General features: G+C 38.4%; 1 protein-coding gene across 22 annotated transcripts in view; it reads left to right on the top strand.

The window, feature by feature from the left end:
- DAB1 (DAB adaptor protein 1) overlaps positions 1-15,244 on the top strand; it is a 1,166,965-nt gene that overhangs the window by 572,269 nt on the left and 579,452 nt on the right. For all 22 annotated transcript variants that reach the window (XM_077891933.1, XM_077891931.1, XM_077891932.1 and 19 more), the window contains one exon: positions 8,877-8,950. The gene's annotated coding sequence lies outside the window, so the exon portion shown is untranslated. The remainder of the gene's footprint in view (positions 1-8,876; positions 8,951-15,244) is intronic.

Below are 15,244 nucleotides of genomic sequence, written 5' to 3'. Positions count from 1 at the left end.
CTCAAATCCATATTACAATGGGTTCTTATTTCATTTAATTTTCACTACACATTTTTTAAAAGATTTTTTATGTATTTATTCATGAGAGACACACACACACAGAGAGAGAGAGAGAGAGAGAGAGAGGCAGAGACACAGGCAGAGGGAGAAGCAGGCTCCCTGCAGGGAGCTGGATAAGAAACCCAATCTTAGGATCCCAGGATCATGCCCTGAGCTGAAGGCAGAGGCTCATCCACTGAGCCACCCACGTGCCCCTCATTATGCATTCTTGATTGACTAAGTTCATAATAACCCAGTTCTGATTTTCATTTGATTCCCATAATCATAAAATGCCATAGCTAGAATAAACCTCAGAAACCGCCCAACCCCTTTATTTTACTCACAAGTAAACAAGCTCATTAATGGGGGTCAATGGGGAAGTTGACTTGGTCAAGGTTAAACTGTAGGTATGCCAGAGTAGAGAACACCATCCATGTTTTCTGGTCAGCCCCAAGGCTCAGCACCTACCCCTTCCCCAACCTCCCGCTGCTTTTGGTACGTTCTAGCCCTCAAGGCAGCACGATTTGCCTTTCTTGTGTTAACATTATTCTAGCATGTAATGTCTGTGTTTAAGGCAATGACCTGAGAAATACTTTTATTTCCAGTGATGCACTTATTTTGCAGGGTTTATTAATTTTATTTATGTATTTGATCTCTCAAATGAAATAATAAACTAATTAGTGGGACAATTTACTGGTGCACTCCGCCAACGGTGTTTTACAGCATCGGAGCAAGCTGGTCGAACTGTGGTGTCAGCACATACACTTTCTGCCCTGCTGCCCTTAATTTTAGCTGTCAGACACACATAGCAGTCAGCCCCATGCTAGGTACTGGTGTCTCCGGAGGCATCCAGAGATGTCAGGTAAGAGGGCAAGGGAACTTGCACCCAGGAGCCTCCCCAGAATTTATCCAAGAGACAGGCTGATTCAGTAGGCCTCCCAGAGAACTAAGCCAGTGAATTACCTGAACTGCCCAGAATGTGAATTTCCAGAGAATAAGGGAAAGCAATGTATATATGTATATATGTATATATGTATATATGTATATATGTATATATGTATATAGAAGTGTTGAAAGTCATTCTCAGGCCCCTAGTCCATCAAGACCAAGAATAAAGCAAGGAGTAGGACAGGAAGATTGACATTGCTAGATGCGGGAGCAGGGGTGGGAGGGATACCAGAAGATTCAGTCATTGGAAAAATTGGACAATGTATTACCAAAGGTTTTTTGGGGGAGGTTTTTTTTTGTTTTGTTTGGGTTGGCTTGGTTTGGTTTTTTAACTGGCTTTAATGTGAAGTACATGGACTTCCTTCTCAGACGGCCCTCATCTATGCCCTCTTAACAGCCAATACTTTCTCATCTGAGAATTAATCATAGTCTTGTCATTATTTTCTTTCCTGTCCCCATTTGACTGTTAACACCATTATATCACCAAGGCTTACAACCATGTCTGGAATATAACACAGTTCAGTAAACATTTGTTGAATGAAAGAATGAATGGATAGACGGACAAATGAATAAGTGAATCAATCTGTCAGAGCTGCTAAGGGCCAACGACCTATGAACTGTTTTCCTCTTCTGTCTTTGATGTAATAAGCAGAACTCAACCGGAAATAACCTCTTTAAATATTTATATTTTTTATAGAATTACTCAGTATAGCAAAGAAGCATCCAACATGAAAGTATTTAACCTCTCTTGACTAAACCTTCCTTCTTATTAATGCTTAATTATACCACATGCACACACAGAAGCATACTCATTTGGAGTAGAGGTAAAAGGTCATATAGTACCTTAAACCCTTATGTGGTATCTCTGCTTGCCCACTAGTTGCCTTGTGGGTATGGATGCTGCCATTGTCCTGGCTGCCACTACAGTATCACTGTGGACTGCATCTAGCATGAGAGTTCTTGTCAGAGCAATTTCTAGACCTGTAGAGGCTGGAACATTAGGAGAGAAGAGGGTCAGTGGGACCCTGCAGTGGGAGCTAGGCAAGCTTAGGATTCTCTCACTCTGTAGTGAGAACTCCTTTACTGTGAGTGGCTCCCCTAGAGGAGTTACCTTTGCTATGATTGGCTGTATACAAATTAGCAAACCCGGGTGTATTCAACCTAGATATAATTAGTGTATACCTTGTCTCTGCTACTTCCCTATCCAACTAGCTGTAGAGTTTTTGGGGAGTGTACAAATGAGGTAACACTAACTTGTTGATGCGCTTTACATATGACAGCTCTTATCGGGACATAAGTAGTTCTCATGTGTTGGTGATGATAAAGTGCTGGGGCGGGAACTGGGACTTGTGCTCCTAATTTATGTATTTACCTTCTATATGCTCAGAGAGCCTGGATTCTAGACCCATGCAGATTCCAGGTCATGGGAGTGTCTTAGAGATCTTTGGCAAATACCTAGAATTATTTGTATAACAATTCTAATGATAAGGCCTACCATTATTCCATACCTACCACATAGCAGCCACTCTACTAAGGTCTTTCAATATAGTGCTTAAGGGTCACAACAAGCCTGCAATTAGGTATTCTTATCCCATTTTACAGTGAGAAATATGAAGTTCAGAAAGGTGAAATAACTTGCCCAGAGTCACACAGGGCAGATTGTGTTGATAAGAAAACATAATAAGTTTCATACAGAGTCGTGATATTACTATTAAAGATAGAAAAATTGTTAAAAAAAAAACAAATAAACTTGAAAAAGCAACTATCTATTGGCTCATTTACTCTAGGAATTGAGGAAGGTAGCAGAGGTAGTGCATATTCTGTTTTAACTGTAGAGCACGTACAGACAGCTTGTAAAAAAATTCTATTTTTCTGGGAGTTGTGTTTGGGAGCTCTAGGCTTATTCCCAGGTCTCCAAAAGCAGAAAATTTTCCAAGCTCCCATAATGTCCAGCTGACAAACTGCAGTCTCTTTCTGACCCAAGACCTGTGTCACTGGTCAAGGATCAAACAGAAGGTGTGGGCATGTGTGCCCACACCTCTCTTTCTAGGTGACTAAAATAGACTTTAGACTTTCCTGTGTAGTCACAGCCTGGCAAGGACAGGTTGCAATTTTATATAGCATCTGTCAGGAGTAGAGATTCTTCACCAAAAGTTATAAACTATTGATAGATCTAAGCATGAGTATTTAATTTTTTTCCTGCAAACTCTAGATGTCTGGTGTATATTTAAAATAAGTGGTTTTGTTGTTGTTATTCCATTAGATTTTTTCAGTTTATATATTAAATCAGGTGTTAACACATGCTGGATGATGTTTTTCTACTTTGTGTATCTTCATGGCTCTTATAACCATGGCATATTTAATTGATTTGTTTAGTTTAGTGTCTGCCTCCATTCCCTGGAATGTAAGCTCATGAGGGCAGAAATATCTGTTTAGTCTGTTATTAAATCTCCAGTGATAAAAGCAGTACTTGGCATAATTAGGGTCTCAGAAAATATTTGTGAATAATAATGGTGGATAGAAAGATGTATGTATATATGGGTAGGTGGGCAGGTGGACAGATGGATAGGCCCTATCAACTGTGAAAACTTAAGATAAAATTATAGTAATTAAGGTAGTACAGGTATTTGCACAGAACTAGAAAACTAGACTAATGGAATAAGATCTAGACCCCAAAATACCCTATGCTGACTACGTGTAGACTGTACGTGATAGACTGAGATATAAATGGTACAAGGATCATGCAGAAATATACAGAAAATGTACTGAGTCCTAACCTGATACCATATAAAGAATATCAATTCCAGGTGACTTAAATTTAAGAAGCATAACTTTAAAAATTTTTAAAGGAACTATAGAAGAATGTCTTTATGACGGAGGGGTAGGAAAGGATATACTGAATAAAAGCAAAGCAAAGGAAAGCAAACCAAGCAAAAAACACCTACCTTAAAGGGAAGTACTGATATAGTTCTTTACATTAAAAAATTTTTAAGTTTTATTTTATGGGCGCCTCGGTGGCTCAGAGGTTGAGCATCTGCCTTTGGCTCAGGGCATTATCCCGAGTCCTGCATCAGACTCCCCAGAGGGAGCTTACTTCTCCCTCTGCCTCTGTCTCTACCTCCCTGTGTCTCTCATGAATAAGTAAATAAAATCTTTTTTAAATAAATCTAAAATTCCCCTGGCTATTCGGGGTCTTTTCTGATTCCACACAAATCTTAAAATAATTTGTTCTAACTCTCTGAAGAAAGTCCATGGTATTTTGATAGGGATTGCATTAAACGTGTATATTGCCCTGGGTAACATTTAGCCAAACTGTGGAAGGAGCCTCGGTGTCCAACGAAAGATGAATGGATAAAGAAGATGTGGTTTATGTATACAATGGAATATTACTCAGCTATTAGAAATGACAAATACCCACCATTTGCTTCAACGTGGATGGAACTGGAGGGTATTATGCTGAGTGAAGTAAGTCAGTCGGAGAAGGACAAACATTATATGTTCTCATTCATTTGGGGAATATAAATAATAGTGAAAGGGAATATAAGGGAAGGGAGAAGAAATGTGTGGGAAATATCAGAAAGGGAGACAGAACGTAAAGACTGCTAACTCTGGGAAACGAACTAGGGGTGGTAGAAGGGGAGGAGGGCGGGGGGTGGGAGTGAATGGGTGACGGGCACTGGGTGTTATTCTGTATGTTAGTAAATTGAACACCAATAAAAAATAAATTAAAAAATAAATAAATAAATAAATAAATAAATAAATAAATAAATAAATCTAAAAAGAGTTTTATTTTAAACAAAATAAAAAGACAAGCATTGGACCAGGAAAAATAGTTGGAACATATGCAACTGCAAAAGAGTTGCATCCAAAAAAAAAAAAAAAGAGTTGCATCCAAAGCATGCAGATTAGTATAGAAGGTAGTTATAACACATCCCAAGGTATCACTACATATTTTGATTGAATATTACCATCTTACCATTTTGCTATTTCTTTCCATGGCTTTTGCCCACATCAATTTTATGACTTAGATAAATATCACCTGCCAGGTAAGGTCATTCCTGACTACCTTATTTGAACTTGAGGTCCCACCTCAGCCCTCTTCAGTACTCCCTCTGCTTCTGCTTTTTCCATGACACATATGACCATATGACACACTAGGCACCCTGCTTTCCTATCTGCTTAGGATATATTGCCGACCTCCTGTAACAACAGAAAAACATGGACATATATAAAAGCAGCAGAAGAAACCTAATAGAAAAAAACGTATAAAATAAAAATAATAAAAAAATGTTCAATCTCACTAGTAATTAGAGAAATCCATGCCAAAATATAAGATATTTTACATCCATCATTTTGGAAACATTTTAAAGTGTGGCAATACCAAATGTTGGTGATACAATTAACTCATGCTGGATCAGTATGAATTACTACTGACACTTGGTAGAGCCACGTGTTACATCTAATAACTTTGAAGATGCATAGACCACAGAGAGATCTCACACATATGTATCCAAGGAGTGTGACAGTGTCCACTGCAGCATTACTTCTTTTTGCAGTTTGAAAACAGCCCAAATGTTAATCTATACGAATGACTAATCAGAACATAACATATAATAAAATATTATCTAAATGTTAAAATGAAAGAATTTAATCCACTATCAAAGTGGCTAAATCTTTAAAACATATTTAAGAAAATAAGCAAGCTTCAGATGGATGCCTACAGTGGAAAATCATTTAAACAAAGTTTTAAAACATATGAAAACATTGCTATATGGTTTTTGTGGATGCAAGCATGTAGTAGAAGCAGAAAAACATGCATGGAAATTTGAGGGTATAGTTATTTTTGTGGAAATAGGAAGGAATTCATAGGGTAATTTTGCTTATATTTATAATGTTTCTTTTTAAAAGGAAATATCTGAAGCAAACATGACAGAATGGTAATATGTGACCAGGCTGGGTGGCAGTACATAAGTTTTGGTTATAATTATGTCTATACTCAACTTCATGCTTGAAATATTTAATAAGAAAAGAAATAGGAGAGTACTTAAGTGTGACTGGCAAGGGAATAAAGTTCAAGCCATAGCATATCAAATAATACGGCGTGACATAGCAAAATTGTAAACTGAATTTTGTTGTTAATCATGACTGGATGCAAACCCAAATTCAGTAACTTCTTTTTTAAACACTTAATGAGATTAGGTTTTGGAACCTGACATTCAAGGTTTGAATCTTGACTCAGACACTTAATAACTATTTAAAATTGGGTATCAGTTTTCTCATCTTCAAAGTGGAGAAATGAAATAAAATGGATTTTTTTAAAATAGAGGAAATCTTCCCAGAGAGGGAGACAAACCATGAGAGAGATTCTTAACTATAGGACACAAACTGAGGGTTGTTGGAGGGGGTGGGTAGTGGGGTAATTGGGTGATGGGAGTTAAAGAAGGCACATGATGTGATGAGCACTGGGTGTTATATGTAACTGATAAATTTATTGAGCTCTACATCTGAAGCTAGTGGTGTACAATATGTTGGCTAATTGAATTAAAATTTTTTTAAAAAAATAGAGGAAATCGACAAAACCAAGAGTTGTCCTTCAAAAGGATCAACAAAACTTGTAAACTTTTAGCTAGATCGATTAAGAAAAAGGAGAAAAATCAACTAAAATCAGAAAGAAAGAGGGGACAGTACTACCAACACTACAGAAATAAAAATTATTATAAAGTGAAAAAATAGTGCCTCCTCATGACAACCATTCTGAGGATGAAATGAGATCAGATTTGCATAGTGTTCAACATACTACAAGGCACATAATAAAATGGAAGACTGGTATATGTTAAGAGCTCCAGGTTCTGATGTAAACAAGCATGAGTTTGAAGTCTATTTTTTTCAAATTCCTTTATTCATGAGAAATACACAGAGAGAGGCAGGGACCTAGGCAGAGGGAGAAGCAGGCTCCCTGCAGGAAGCCTGATATGGGACTCAATCATGGAACTCCAGGATCACACCTCAAGCCAAAGGGAGAGAGAGGCTCAATGGCTAAGCCACCCAGGCATCCTGAGCTTGAAGTCTATTTTGAATGCTATGCTGTCTCTCATTTTAATTGTTTCCTACAATAACCCTATGAGGTTGGTATTATTATTATACTATTTTATGTAAGTAAGAAAACTGAGCCTGACAGAGGTCAAATAACTTGCCCAAGATTTTCTATCTCTTTTTAAAAGAGATGAGATTCAAACCAGACCTACCCCCAGAAAAATATAACTGTAACTTAATATCCTGAGTCTATTTCACTAGTTTTATGAATAAACTAAATTGAATCCATATAAAACATTACAATGATCTATCCTTTAGCTTTTGTTTTCTTTTAGTAGGAAGTCAACCATCCATTGCTGATTAAAACTAATAACAAATATCTACTTAGTGTATGTATATGTAAGTCTAAACATGTAAAATAATGGAGTTGCCATAATGGGATGTTATTGCTAGATAAATATTCCTGCCTTAAGCAGATTCTTGGTCTTGGAATATATTGGAAGTTCAGTAGGCTGTGATATTCCATTATGTTGAGTCTCTCTCCCTCTCTATTTCTCTTTTTAACCATAGGCTCTTTTACTTTTTTTTTTTTTTTTCAGTTTCACTGTCTTCCCTGAAAAATGGTTATCTCTCTGCTTTCCAACTTCTTTTATCTTCTGTGAATTCCAGAGAATTAATCCAGACTTAATTTTTATTGTCACCAATTATTTCGAATGAACATTTTTTAATGTAATTTTCATTGAGATAGTTCCATTTATTAAGTCTTCATTCATTCACTTACTCGCTCTTTTATGCAGCAAACATTGAGTGGTGACCATGAACTTGTCTCTGGACTATGTTTCCAGGAAATAAGGGTTAATAATACTAGAGAGAGGCAGAGATGGAAATAGACAATCCCAGGGCAGTGTTACCTGCAGATTGAAATTGATGCTGGAGAGCATAGAGTCTCCCATTTAATAGGGGGATGCAGGAGAAGTGACACAGAAATGGCGATGTTGCACCTCAAACTTCTATTTAGTATGTTTATTTACTGTCTAGAAAATAATACATCATCTTTGTAGAAAACTTGGAAAGTAAAAGGACAAGAGAAAAATAACCTATAATCATGCTATCGAGAGCCACTGTTAACAGTTAGTATATTTTTTAAGACCAACTTCTACATGGATGAGCTCAAATTTTATAATTTTACTATATTACACATATTTTCTCAATCCTAAAATTTTTTAAGATTATTTTTGTATGTGCATAATATTTTTCCATGTAGAAATACTAACATTCATTTTATCATTCCTTTATCGGTTGTTTCTCTCTTACAAATAACATTGTGTGCATAAATATTGGCCTGAATTCGTGATTGTTTCCTTGAAAAGGAGTCCTGAAGGTGAATTACAGATGATCACTTTTAAGACTCTTGACATTTTCTCCAGTGCCCTCTTCTTTAATGATCTCAAGGCAAGAGCTAAAGCCTCTAAGAAAGTCAGATGAATTACAAATTGGAGAAGTTCTTTAAAAATTCCTACACACTTCTGTGTATGTGTAGATATGCATGTGAATGTGTACACATGTTTGTGAGGAAGAGATAACCACACACACACACACACACACACACACATATCCTGATCCCTCCTACCTTAGAGGCATTGTGTACCCTCTCTAGCGGAGTACTTAAAATGGACTGTCTTTGTTGATTTTTTTTTGGTGGTAGTGGTGGTTTTGTTTTATACACTACTGTATTTCCAGTGCCTGATATATGGTAGGAAATTAGTAAATATTTCTTTAGCGAAAGAGAGGGAATAAAAACAAGACCAATAAATAATTGTTTACTTTTTTAAACATCTTATTTTATTTGTTTTCAGCATCCAGCAAGACATGGTGGTGAACCCTGGCTCTAAGTCTTCATGATTAAGCGACTCTTTTGCACAACACAAAGGTAAATATTTGAGGCTGGTTGACTTGCTGGTATTAGGAAAATCTTCCTCTCTTCAAAAATGACTCACAGATGTCTCTGAGTCCTCTTCAAGTGATGGCTTTTATGTTTTGTGTTCCTTCTTAAAACACCTTAGAGGGTTCATGGAGCCTTCGGGAATAGCTGCTTGGGGCAGCTTTTCTGTCTACTCTGTGGTGAGAAATTCCCTTTCTCCTTTTCTTTAAGCATCATTAGGAGTTTTAAGTTTTCCTGACTGGATTTTAGCCTCTCCTAGTATGTGGTCTCAAATTGGTTTGATTTTAAACACAACTATATTAGCTCTCCTCAAATGCCTTCCGCTTTAAATATATTACCAACAGAAAGAACAATTCTCAATTGTTGAAACTAAAGTCAAACCATATGTAAGATAAATGTTTCTATATAGAAGACAGACTTGGAGATTTACAAGCTTAAGAGCAAGTACTATTATTTTGAGGTCCTAAACTTTTAAATGATGGCGACACTGAAATCTGTACTTCATACAGGATGCGAAGAAGGCACAATTGAAAATGCCTATTCTTTTGACAAATTAGAAGCATTCATTGCAGTATCTATTTCTTGTTTACCAGGGATAATGCTGAATGAATCACAGACTGGTAGATGGATGTCCCTTCTGAACACTTTTAATTAGCACTGCCTATTAGGATGAACAGAGTGTTGCTTTCCTGCCATAGATTACCCCTAACCCCCCCTTAAATGGAACAGAAATCTTATTCTCCACAAGGTAATATTCATCTCTTCCCCAACCAGACAAGCATAGAAAATTAAACAATGGTCCGTTAAAAAGCCCAGATAATGTATTTATCATTTCCAGTCTATATGAGTTTGCAAGGCAAATAGGAGTGGGAGCTATTCGTTATGGGACCTTGGGGAACAACGGGACTGGGAAGGGAGCTGGAAGCTGGAGGATCTGAGACTTGTAAAAATTCATTAAAAATATGAGGTGCTATTGGAGACAGAGGAAATTAATTACTCTCAGGGACTCAAATGTCACTACTCATTTAAGTGACCTGGCAAGGAGGCTGAGAAACCTGTTTTGTGAGGGTTTGTGTAGTGGAGAAGGCTGGGAGCTGGGATTCCTCAGCTGTCAATTTTTGCATTTCCTTGGTGACTTATTGACATGTTAACCTGGCTTGCACCCCAGCCTCCTCTAATGAGTAGAGTTAAATGAGAAATGGGGGGTTGGGCTGGGGCTAACACTCTCCCCTGTAGCTGGCCAGGTTATTCAGACCAGGTCACCAGGCATATAAGCAACTGAGGACCTGAGAGAAGCCTATAATTTACCACAATGGAGAGAAGAGCCTGATCATTTGCAGCTGGACTGAGTTTGGTCTTTTATTATTGCTTTTGCATCCACAAAGCTATTCTCTGAGGTGGAGTGTATTTGGAAAGACAAATTAAGGTTTTCCACCTAAGGAGGACTGGGGAGCAGTAGCTTCTGAAAACAGTCATCTTTTCCAGATTGCCTGTCTAATAAATCTCTCTAATGCATTCTGCCTATAGACAAAGGTTTAAAATATATAGATATGTGATGACTTAAAAGTTTAAAATCAGTAAACACCCAGAATAATGGAGTAAAAAGCTTTCTCACATGTGTGCCTTACCTAGACTGGGAATTTAAGGTTTTATTCTTGAACTCTGTTACTAACCAGCTGTGAGATACCACACAAGCCATCATAATGCTCCAAGACTCTCTTGTATTATTTATAAAATGGGAACAATAATATCCATCTTCTGTGATTGTTAAGGACAGTGTATCCAAAAGAGCTTTGAAGGGTGGAAATATATAAGTGCATGGTAACCGTATCACCAACTGGTATGTTTTGTTGTTTTAAAAGTCTTGCTTTTTAAACATTGGGGCTGCTCCAGTGATCTGTGTTCCCATGTGGGTCAAAGTTGAAGGGCTCAGCAGTATTCTTCTGGCTTGTTCACATAGGAAAGGTAAATCAACAGGCCAAAGAAGGAAGCACTGCTTTGGGAAAAAAACTGTTCACATGGTGTTAAAAAAAAAAGTGAAGCTTAGCTTTGGAAGAAGATGGAACCCCAATATTCATCTCTGGGAGCAGTCCTCAGTACCATGTCTTCAATTTAAGAACGTCCTGTCCCTTTGAAGCAGAAACAAATTTCATGCCTTGAAGGTAGTGGAAGAGATATTTGAAGATTATTCCTGTATTCCTAGAAAGAGATGATGAGAAGATAAACCAGGGCAGGGTCAGTGAAGACAGAGAATAGAGAACTCTGAGAGGCTTTGGAAAGGAAGGAATTCTGGGCTTCCACAGAGTCAGGAGGTTTTGTACTGTGAAGAGAGAATAGTGCAGTGACTAAGCTCTAGAACATTCTTGAGATACTTGAAATGTCATTAATAGAAACATGAGAAAATGCAGGCTACAGTCAGTCCTTCTGCTCAAGGAACTCAGAGAGGTAAACAATGATCATATAGACCAGAGAGAAATAAGCCCAGAAGAGCAATGCTGGGGATGGTACCGAGGGGAAGGGTGCATCAGAGGATGAGCAGTACTGTGCTGGGTGAGCAGGAATTTGAGGCTGGGCATTGCACAGAGCAGCTGGTCCAAGCTACATGGAACCAGAGCTGCTCAGCTGCACATTGCAGATGCTAGTTTAGAAGCTACACTTGGCCTGTTCCATTTCCATGGCAGCCAGAGTTTTATATCCCAGTGTGCACTCAGTGATTTTCCAAGGTTTCTGTGCTATCATTGTCTCCTGGAAATAGTCTTGAAGAATTGCCTGCCTATTCTCATTAGCCAGCCCTGTAGTGACCTATCCTGAGCATGCACAGAAGGCATTCCCAGGGACCCAATTCTAAATAATTGCTAAAACCACTGTCCCCATCCCTTGGTGTTTTTTGGAGCTTTAATGCCATGTACCTTTTTAAATTGCTTGAAGGCTACCAATCGACATAACTGAGCTGTTGGCTCTTCACTTACTATGTTAACTAAATGTGTCCATTTGAGTTCATTTAGTTATTATGTCATCATAGTGAGATAGTAATAAGATAGGAAAATTTTTTCACACTAGTCTTCCTTCCCTTTTTTTTTTTTCCTTTTTGAATTCATCTCTTTGGTGCCTCCTATTTGCCTCCTTATTAGTTTTGTTTTCTCAGATTCTGTTTACACTTCTACTGTTCCTCTTCAAAGGATAAAATTACACATTCTTCAACTTAGTTGGATGTAGGAGATTCTTGATACCAGAGGGTTCAACTGTAAAAACTTGTTCTTCACCACATGGCAGCTTTCTGTATCTGGTATTTTTTTAAAATTTTTATTTATTTATGATAGTCACAGAGAGAGAGAGAGAGAGAGAGGCGGAGACACAGGCAGAGAGAGAAGCAGGCTCCATGCACCAGGAGCCCGATGTGGGACTCGATCCCAGGTCTCCAGGATCACGCCCTGGGCCAAAGGCAGGCGCCAAACCGCTGCACCACCCAGGGATCCCTGTATCTGGTATTTTTAATGGTGGTGGTGTTGCTTTCCAAAGCTGAATGTCTTAGATTGGAATCTCTACTTCAACACATAATAGTTGTCTAACATTGAGCAAATCAATTTCTTTAAAGTTGAATTTTCACATTAGTAAAATTAAGGTATCAATAATACTTTTCATATGGGATTGTTGTAAGAAGTTAATTAAAGAGTGTATATAAAAGAGTGTAGCACATTATATATTGTCATTGAATGCTGGCTGTTGTTGCTTATAATATATGCTATTATAAATCCTTGAAATGTAATAGGCAGATGTGTTGATCTTTGGCAATAAGAGAGGGAGATGCTAGAAAGACACTCTCCTACTCTTTGAATGGGCTTAGAAAATGGAAATTCCTGGTGATGAAGGCATTAAAAGAAGCTAAATGTGTGGGTTCACAAAAGTCTTCCCTGGCCAGACAGTCACCTGGGTGCCAAACAGTCAGAAGGCATGTTGGGCTCCCTGAATTTTGGCTGGGCATCTGGAGAGCGTCTAAGTCAACCCTGCCCCAGATACAATATTTCTTCCAGAGAGTATGCCAGTGTGGCTGGATTGAATTACCCTACTCAGAATTCAATTTCCTTTATGTTTCCAGTGAGAGTGGAACATGGGGGAGACTTGGGAGATTGGAGGATAGAAGGGAAGCTGCAGCCACTCTACAGCTCACATGTTGTTGCCGATCTGCTGACTCACCTGATTGGCAAGAAGCAGCATCTGGGCCCGTGACTACTTTCCCTTTTCCTGGATGCTCGTCCAGCTTCTCCAACTCTTCATCCAGATATGTGTGTTTAGCTACTTGAGAAAAGGCGCCTGCTACAGCAGGTCATCCACATGGGCAAGCTGGGAAGCAGTGAAAGCCAAGGTCACAGTTAGTTTCCACGAAATTTCTTTCGGTGCATGCGTATGGGTTCCAGGCTGCTCCTGATTCTCCCCATTATTTATATCCATCTTTCCTTCCTAATCGCCCACCCAGTGGGCTTCAAACTCCAGCAGCAGTCATGATTAACAGACATACAGACTGTTTAACCAGTTTCCACAACTGCTTAAGGTCAAATTACTCTATTAAATAAATACCACAAAAAATAAATAAATAAATACCACATATATGTTTATTTTGCATATATGTAGTATTAAGTATTATAAATAGTATATATCCTTTATATATAGAATTTATTGAGCAGAGGAATAGAACAAAGCACTGGAGGATTATATATGGGTTTGTGTATGTGTGTATATCTACCAGTGCTTGTTTCTGCTTCTGTGGTTGATCCTCACCTGATTCAGTTGCTCATAAGCTTTTTATAATGGGGAACTCTGCACTCCATAAGGCAGCCCATTTCTGTTCTACCTCCCAGCCACCATTCCTCTTTCTGTGATATAGCAAAAGAGAAATTAAATCCATGTGCCAGAAATGTTGTTTTTCAGTCCAGGGTATATCTCACTTTCTCCCTAGGACTTCTGCCCCTCTCAACCCATAATGCTTGCATAAACTCACTGTTGTGACCTCACCCCCTGGAGTTTTTTTCCTCTGGTTTCTCACCTTTTGAAGCTTCAGAATCAGACCCTTCATAAATTAACCCTATAAATATGAACATACTAGAGAGGCTCCCCTAGCCATTCCATTTCCCCAGACCCCTCTCCTCTTCATCCTCCTCATGCCTTGTGAAGACAATACCTTGATTCTGAATGTTTACAAGGTACAGTGTGATATAGTAAGAGTGGAGGGAAGCACAGAATTTAGAATTTGAAGACCTGTGCTTGTCTTCTGCCGCCACAGAGGGCTGACTGGATCTGCTTGCTAGTAGCTTCTGAGGACTTCAGTTTCTCCAGCTTTAACATAGGTGTACTAATAGCTGACCTTCTTATTCTCAGGCCCCGTGTGAGTCCAGTGATCCCTGAGCAGCTCTGGATGTTTGAGGCCCTGTGTTCTTGATATCTGTCTCCCCAGTCTCAGATTAGCTCACACCTAGGTTAGGGAAATGCCAATTATTATCAGATGTTGAACCTTAGAATTCACGAGAGTAGCAAATCAGGGGACTCTTATTTTTTAATGAAAATCAATACTTTGAAACAGCTATAACCTAAATTCTTATACTCTTCAGGGTCTACCATAGTAACTTTTTACCTAAATTGTTTCTCAAAGATTTAGGTTGAAGAAATTGAATGAACGGTGGTTCCTTATAAGATGAACATATATATCAAAATCACTTATAGTATTACAGAGCTGACCCAAAAGGGCAAAACACTTAAATATGAAAGAATGACTAAAAATTCTCTTATTTGAACCCGAGTTTAAAACGAATAAAAATCAGATGCAAAATGTAGAACATGATAGAAGAGCCTATTATTGAGATGACTGCAAAAAGGAACTCAAAGTTATAATGAAGGGAGTTTTAAAAGGAATTACGTCCCTTGAAATAAAAAATATACAAATGAAACTGTTATGGGTGGATTACATAGATTTCCATTCAAAGAAAGAGCCCCTCTGTCCTCTCTGGTGGAGGTGGCCTTCCATCTGAGTAGGATAGATGACTCTGGGAACATCCTATTCTTAAGTGTGGCATAGGCAAATAATTATGAGTTCACAAACCTGGTTAGAAAAGTCTCTGTAATTGGCAGGTATATGGCTGCCAGATAAAGATGTGGAGGATGTGTGTGACAGCTCAAAGCCACATTTGTGGCCAACCCTCACTCTGCTCCCCTACACACATTTATCATTGAACAACCGCCAAAGTTGAAGAAGTAGTTGGCTTACCCTCCCCTCACTGCATGTGTGCACTG

This window comes from Canis aureus, chromosome 3 (genome assembly GCF_053574225.1).
Source record: "Canis aureus isolate CA01 chromosome 3, VMU_Caureus_v.1.0, whole genome shotgun sequence".
NCBI classification, from domain to species: Eukaryota; Metazoa; Chordata; class Mammalia; order Carnivora; family Canidae; genus Canis; species Canis aureus.
Note: the sequence above shows the minus strand (reverse complement) of the source record. Positions and strands in the feature narration are given on the sequence as shown.